This window comes from Pongo pygmaeus, chromosome 10 (genome assembly GCF_028885625.2).
Source record: "Pongo pygmaeus isolate AG05252 chromosome 10, NHGRI_mPonPyg2-v2.0_pri, whole genome shotgun sequence".
Lineage (NCBI taxonomy): Eukaryota > Metazoa > Chordata > Mammalia > Primates > Hominidae > Pongo > Pongo pygmaeus.
In genome coordinates this window covers 10,153,726-10,161,889 of record NC_072383.2, presented here as the reverse complement: position 1 = coordinate 10,161,889, position 8,164 = coordinate 10,153,726, and the positions used below count along the sequence as shown (strand labels likewise).

Below are 8,164 nucleotides of genomic sequence, written 5' to 3'. Positions count from 1 at the left end.
TCTGACATCTCATGAACCATTTTCCACATCGAAGTATACTGAGAAAGACTGATCTATGTGGTCTATGATGTCAAGAATATTTTTACTTTTGATAATGAAGGCTCAGTATAACACTTATCTTTTTTTGATGTATACTACCTGCCAGGCTCTGAATATGTTGAAACTTTTAAAATCCCAATTGTCGATTTTTTTTCATAGTCCTTAACACCACATTGATTATAAGCAATAGAAAAAAGTCTAGAAAATGTATACATACTTTTTTATATTACCCCTTCTCTCTTTTTCAGCTTTCAATTTCCTGTTAATTTCTAGCTAGGCAAAATGTCACACTTTATGTTTCACTGTAGTTTTGCTTGTTTGTTTTTCTCAGTTCACAGTTCAGGTCTTGTCTCTTACAGGATTTTATCGCTGGCAGCTTGAAGAAGATCAAAGGAAGCTATGATTACTGGGTGGGGTTGTCTTAGGATGGACACAGCCGAGTATGGCTTCGGCAAGGTGGCTCCTCTCTTTCTCCTGGCCTGTAAGTGTCTGAGTGAAATGCTACAAGAAAAAATTCAAACCATGAGGGAATTCAGAAGTGTATTTCATTTTGTATCTTTGATTTTCTCCAGGAGATATAAGCAGCATGATAATGTTAGAGGCTGATATTTTGGATTAAAGCTAATGAAATTAAGTGTTGGCTTCATGCCTTCTGAGTCTTGTTACTTCCAAGCCCCACTGCTATTATCCTCTAGAAAATTCACCTCACAATTTGAGTGTCTGATAAACAATATAGTTATCGAGTGTGTTTCCTTTGTATTGCTTAATGTTTAGAGAGGGCTAAGGGGAAACGATTGGAATAACTATCAATTTCCACATTACGCTTTTCAGATGGAAGTGGGGAGATGGGGAAGCAGAATCAAGTGCCTTGGTATTTAGTATTTAGCACTCCAGTCTTTAGTGTTTGGCACTCCAGTGATAAAATTAAGAGTTGGCAGGGAGATTCCAATTTCAGCCTATCTTTAGGTATTTATGTTTTTTTTTAAATTTACATGCTGTTTGTTCAAATTATATTAACATTCTTTATCTAGAGAAAGCAGCAGTTACTTGAAGGAAGAGGATAAAACCACCACAGGAAGGTGCTAGGTTAATACAAAACAAAACAAGCATCTACACACCTCTCATTGGTTACCCTCAAGAACATCTCTGAAACCCATAAATCTAACCCCAGAAATGCTGACTTGCCTTTCTAGGTTGCCAGTAGAGAGATGCCAGTCAACTAACCAAGTCTGCAGATACGTCAGAAATGATTGCTTTCTTTTGGTTAACTGCAGCACTTGGAACTATTTCATCTGTGAGAAGTATGTACTAAGATTTTCTATCTGAAAGAAATTGTGCTTAAAGTGTTCTATTACACTAGTATTCAGAAACAGCCATTGGAAAACCTGACAGAGAAACCTAAAGCAAGTAGAGAAGTAAACCAACGTGTGGACAATGAAATTAGCAAACTGGGACTCAAAACTTGTTTTTGTATTTATACTTGGTAATATTCTTCCATACTTTACTGACTTCATTTGACATCGTTCAAATTGCCAAGAATAAAATTTATTTAGAGCTACAGAGGACAAAGCCCTGAAGAGTTAAGAACAAAAAGAAGGAAATCATTTTTACTGTTTAAAGTCCAGAGTGACTGTAAATTCCACACAAGGTACAAATCAATAAGTTGTTGGGGGAGGTGATGCAGTTACAACTGACTGATATTTTTAAGATAAATAAATAAATTTGATCTTTTAAACTCACTGTCTGCCAGACCTTTCTATGCATTTTCTAAGCTTCTAGGCATTATGTTATCAGACTGATAGGATAGAAGGACAGAGTTATGGATTTTCAAATTGGAAGAAAGGCTGGCTTCTATCTGCACCCTGTCAGACAATGAACTTTTAAAGACTTGATTTACTGGAAAGATGAACGACTAGAATCGGACATAAGCAGAAGGAATAGCCAGGATGCCAGGATCAGTGTGTTCTCCAGGAAAGGACAACTGTGAGCTCCCTTGTTTCCTCTCAATGACCATCCCTACAACTCACAAGTCAAAGGGCTCATGGTCTGGCCTCTCAGGGTTAATACTCTAAGACTTTCAACTACATCTTACTGTGCCTCAATTGCCTCGTTGTAAAATAACAATATAACTTACTTTGGAATATTGTTTGGGGACTAGGCCACAGATATATATCAATGGTGAGAATAGCCTTGCACAGAATGAACACTCTGTCAGTTCTTGCTGTTGTTCTCTGGAGTACATCACAAGTCATCTCTAGGTTTCAACCTTTGTTTGTGCATTTCAGGGCAAAATGATCACTTTTTTTTTTTCCTCCTGTTGCAGGGATATTGAGAAGTTAAAGTTACGGATTCCCCTCAAATAAATCTACAGACAGTCTGTGCCCTAAGTCTGTAGGACCCTTGAAGCATGAATTATCTTGTTCCCAAGAGAGAGTTAATAGCTAAGTACCTTGTGATTTACAGAAAGAACAAATTCCCTAATTATTATTATATTACTTTTTACCATTTACCATCCTTACACCTTACCACACTGTAGGTTCTCAATAAGTATTTGCTTAATTCAATGTGATTTTATTTAATTCTTCATTTCTCACAAAGAGAAGCTGAAGTACATTAGATTCTCATCTATTCTTCTTAAGCATAAAGGGATCACTTAGGCTGGGCATGATGGCTCATGACTATGGTTTCAGCATTTTGGGAGGCCAAGGCAGGCAGATCACTTGAAGCTAGGAGTTCGAGACCAGCCTGGCCAACATGGTGAAACCCTGCCTTTACTAAAAATGCAAAAATTAGCCAGGCACTGTGGTGGGCACCTGTGATTCCAGCTTCTCCGGAGACTGAGGCAGGAGAATTGCTTGAACCCGGGAGGTGGAGGTTGCAGTGAGCCAAGATTGTGCCACTGCACTCCAGCCTGGGTGACAGAGCAACACTCTGTCTCAAAATATAAAAATAAAAATAAGGGCATCACTTAAATATCTAAAATAAAAATACAACCTAATTCACTGAGTCAGTGGAAATCATTTAAATAAAACTAAATATCCTGTTACCTAAAGGTCATTTTACGATGGGCAAAGTCATGTGAGGAAGAGAAGAGTTTTTGTTTATTTATCCTTGACCTGGAGTTTAAGTGTGGAAGTTTAAATAAAAGAGACTTTTCTCTAGTTTTCTGCCAGATAAAAGGATAGCAAAGAAGAAACAACATATATTGTCTACTATGTTTGGTTTTCAAAGCTGACAGCTGGCAGCTGAATATAATAACCTTGCATAAAAGAGAAATAATAGCAGAATTTACTAGTAAAGACTGTCTTCAACATTCTTCAAAGTATTGTCATGGATGGGAAGCATTTATAATTATTCTTAGAAAAAGTACAATGACACAAAAGGCAAACATCCTTCAGCTGATGTCATCCCACAGTGTAAGATGCAGTATTTTCAAATTAGAATTTATCTACGGTGCAGCTGACTTCAGCTCCTACAAATCTCCTCAGCAGCGATGCTGCTTTCCTCATAGATACTGTAGGTGGGAGGTTCTTCTCTGCAGGTTGCTTTTGGTCCAGGATGTCAAGGCATTTTAGAGACAGCACTGGGAATACCAGTTTTATATCCTAGTCCCACCAACAATGAATTGGATGTCTTAGATCTTTCTCGTCGAGTTGTAAGTTAGCTTTAAACAAAGGAAAAGAAAACTGAAAATAAAACTGTCCTGCAAACGTAGAGGTTTTGTTACATGGTTTTGTTAAAGAACATTAAATGTGTAAAAAGAAAAACAATAGGATAATAATATTGGTAGAATTATAGTAGATATTATTAGAGCCTAAAAAACTATTCATACATGAAGCTTATGCAAACGTCATGCACACTTTATATCAGAGGATCCTGCTGCTTGTAGTCTTCAAAAACTGTAAGAATCTCTCTACAGGGGAGTTGACTCCCAAATATTAAAGGTGGCCCTGAGACAACCTACTAGACTTTTCTACTATGTTTATAATCTGTTCGCACCCCCAAAATGAAAGGTTCCCATTATGTTTTTCACACTTCCTGCTGTAACAGGGCTCATGGCCTGTTTCCTGTTGATAAATCTTGAGAGCGGGTTCAATATCCTTAGGAAAAGAAGGAGCTCGGTGTATACCCTGGGGATCTCAGCTCTGCTAGGAAAAGCTGGGCTCCTCATTTGACTGTTCCTTCAATTTCTTCAGAATTACATAAACAAGAACCTAGAAGAAAAAAAAAGTCTCATGCTGAAAAACCAATTCATACAGTGCCACTCTCTGGTTCTCAGCTGGATATTGTTCTTAGCAAATCAGTTAAAAATTCATTTTATGATTATTTCCTGTTCATAAAATTGATGTTAAAATATGTGTGGAGAGAAGGTTATGCTATACTATTTTTCTGTTGTTTTGAAATGTTTGCCATAAAGACAAGGGGATTGAGGGCAAAGATGAAAAGCTCAGGGAAAGAGGTGGAGTATGCCAAAATATGCTACTTTTTTTCCTCCTCACTCTCTAAAGTGATACTATCCCTTAGTCCCAGACTTGGAATGACATACTATTCAACACTCACTCTGCAGTCAACTAGACTCTTCACATCAATGGCACTTAAAGAGAGGTTTGTCATCCATCCCTGAGCTAGGCTGCAGCTATATAGGATGCTAGGAGTCAAAACTTAAATGAGTGCATGTCTCTGTTTTACAACTTAATCCCCCAAATCATTTGACTTTCTCCTATGAGCCATATTTTCTTTTTGTAGCAGCAAGGCTTACGTAACAATTGCTTAACTACAGACATAATCCTCACTTCTTGTTACGTATCTATAATATGAACTACTTTCATTGAACATCTGCTGTCATCATAGAAAGTATTTGCTAATAATTTCCTTAGCTCCCTAATGTAGGTGGCCTTCTACAATGTTTTCTTAAATGCAAATCTCCAAAGAAGTTTGTTGTTAAAGCAAGTTTAACAACAAAACTTCTCCTCTTGTCTCCTTACATATTTTAAGTTCTGCCTAAAGGTTTCTATGTATGTCAGTGTGGACAATAGCAAGTTGAGGTGTAAACAGATCGTAGCCTACACTTGTGCCAATCACTGTGTTTTGGCCAATCATATGTAGTCAACTGTTCGAACCATGTTCAAAGAAGGCAAACACTGAGCTATAACCAGTCCAGCTTTTTCTGTACCTCACTTCCTTTTTCTATACCACACTTTCCTATTTCTGTCCATAAATCTTCTTCCACCACATGGCTGCACTGAAGCCTCTGAGTCTACTCTGACTCGTGTGGCTGCCCGATTCACGAAATGTTCATTGCTCAGTTAAACCCTTTTAAATTTAATTCATCTCAAGTTCTTCTTTTAATGTTATTTATGCATGTTTGTGTTCCCCTATATTAAAAAGTAAATCACTAGATCCTTTTTAAAATATTTTCTTGATTTCTCTGAATTTTGTATTGCAATTCAGATTATGAAGCTGATTTTACATTTAACTCATTTCAGCTAACAGTAATATTATGAGGATTATAACTATTTCTACTTCATATATAATGAAATACACTTCATGAAGTAAAATGATTTGCCAAATAAGCAAATCAGAATAAGAGGTCTAAAATCCTCATTTTCTGACCACAAATACAGTTTTTTTTGCATGACACAATATATCAACAGCACTTGTTCAACCCTGAAGAAATTTTTAAGGAAATCAACAGAAAATGGAAAGTTCTCAAGGAAGAATTGGTAATAGTCTTTGCTAAGTGATAATCGTATGAAATGAAGTCTTATGAAAATGAGTATTGTGTTTTCTACCAAGTAATTGCTACTCTATGTTGATTCACCATGAGATAGATGTTTACCGAAAACAAAACTGAAGCACCTCAGTTTCTGCTATTGAAAAATAAAGATTTCTAATATGTTATTCTTTCTAGCATCAAATCCCCAGAATTGATTTATCAATAAACCAATAAACTTGGTGGCTATGATGGTGTCACTCACAATGATCCCTGTTATGTTTGTGCGTGGAGTCATCTCAAGAAAGAAGTGCCTACCAAAGGCGCAGCTATGCAGATGTCACTGTCTCTGTTCATTTCTCATGATCTGATTGGAAATCATGTGCACTAATGCAACTCAGCTTACTCAGCAACCACATGTTGATGCCATGAGTTTGCCTCAAAAGATTTCATTTTAGAAAAGTGTAAAACTGTTCTCTTGAAGACAACATGTATTTCAAAGACTTCTTATTTTTCCCAGATAATCACATAATCAGTACTCTTGTAGATTCCTCCAAAACTCCCAGTAAGGCAGAATACAAATGATTGCTGTCATATTTTGAAAAGCATTCCCATGCTGAATTTTTCCCCCAAATCATAAGTCCCTTGTAAAATCACACACACTTCACAGTATTTACATTTATTATCATTAAATCTTCAGTATCTGAATGGTGTAAATATGGGTCAAATCAAAGAAAATAGGAACTGAAATCAAACTATTATAGGTGCACATGAAGAGAGTGACTTTTTTTCTGGTCTTCAATCCCTTTGAAGGGAATATCAGGGAGAGTAATTCTGATATGGAGCTGAGTTGGCATATATTTCTTGGCTGGCAGAAATTCCTATGGAAGGTAGACAATTATCAGAATTTTTTCCCCCCTCAGGTCAGATAGGTAATGTGCTGATGTCATAACAAGGTTCAGCGGGTGGCATAGCTCACATGTGCCCATGAACACCCAATCATTATGACCGTGAACTACAAAAGGACTGAATTATCAGAATCTTAATGGACATCAGGACATATGTTTATAAGACATTGAGATTCTCATAACAAGAGACATCCCTGTTGGGAAGCGGGACAGAGACATAGTAGATGTGGTCTTTACTGAGAGATTGAGAAGTGAATAGTATGAACTGAAACAAACAAACAAAAAGATTCCTTGTGCATTCAGTGGTACAATCTGGGGAGTGACTGCTAATTTTGGATGGACTACTTGGCTGTCAGGGCAAAAGATGTTACTTCCAGATATTTCCTCTACTTCAAAAAGTTTCTCACTCCTCCAGGTAAAAGGAAGACATGGTAACAGGGAGGTGATATTAGGTGTTGAGAAGAAAGAAAGCTAAAAGTTATGTCTAAGCCAGAAAGGTAGATGACACTATGAATCTCTGAGGCTGGTTGGTGACATATAAATAGGACTTCTTGTGACTGGTAAATATGTGCACGGACCCAAGCTTGAAAATGCTGGTGATTGTGAACAGGAAACATGAGACTCCATCTTGTACTAGTCAGGGAGATAGTCTTTCCTGATTATGTTCTGTTCCCCAATGTCTCAAGTAGCCCTTGCATTGGCCTCACTTGGCTCAATTCTGTTGTTGTAGTTGCAGCTGGAGAGTCAATCACTTTTATCTAATGGTTCAGGGAGGCTAATAGAGGCTTTCTGGCTTCACCATTGCCACCCTCCTCTCACGCACACACTGCCTCAAATCTAGGCGCTCTTTGAGAAAGCCATTCCTTGGAGGATGGCCACACAGTCTCTGCTTCTTGGAGTGGTGTCATCTAATATAATACCAAACCTTTAAAAAGAAAGAAAAAGTAAATTTAATCATGCTCTATTTCTAAAATAAAGTATTAAGTATCCATTCTTCCTTGGGTGATGAAATTATAGTCTATATATAGTCTCCATATGGTTTCTTCAACTGTAATTAGCATCATTGGTGTCTGATTTCCTCAGTGGCTTAGGCTGTGGTTGTTAGTGGAGGCTGCGGTGAGACTTTGCTGGGGATGGGAATGCCAGGCAGGCCAATACCTGGGCCCCAGTGGTAGCCTGGACATATGGTTCTTGGCCTTATATGTGGCATATGCAGGCACCCTATGGTAGTGTGCCTGTGTGGGCTGATCCTTGGGCCTGCAGGTGGTCTTCTCTGGTGCTGGCAGTGGCAGTGATGAGTCAGGCATGTGGGCATTTCCCTGGGTCTCTGGGTAGTATGTGTGACCTTGGTGATGATAGTAGTGGTGGAAAGCCATACCTTTGCCCTATGGTATTTCAGACTTGCAAGGGGCCACAGGCCCCTTCTCACAGCCCCACTAGGCAGTGCCCCAGTAAGGGACTCTGTGTGGGGATTCCAACCCCACATTTCTCTCTCATACTGACC

At 38.2% G+C, this 8,164-nt stretch overlaps 1 non-coding gene across 1 annotated transcript; it reads right to left on the bottom strand.

Annotated features, from left to right (window-relative positions):
• Positions 1–6,674: 6,674 nt before the first annotated feature.
• Positions 6,675–6,779, bottom strand: LOC129011100 (small nucleolar RNA U13). Its single transcript, XR_008493224.1, has one exon. It is a non-coding gene; the product is annotated as a small nucleolar RNA U13 (small nucleolar RNA).
• Positions 6,780–8,164: the final 1,385 nt, after the last annotated feature.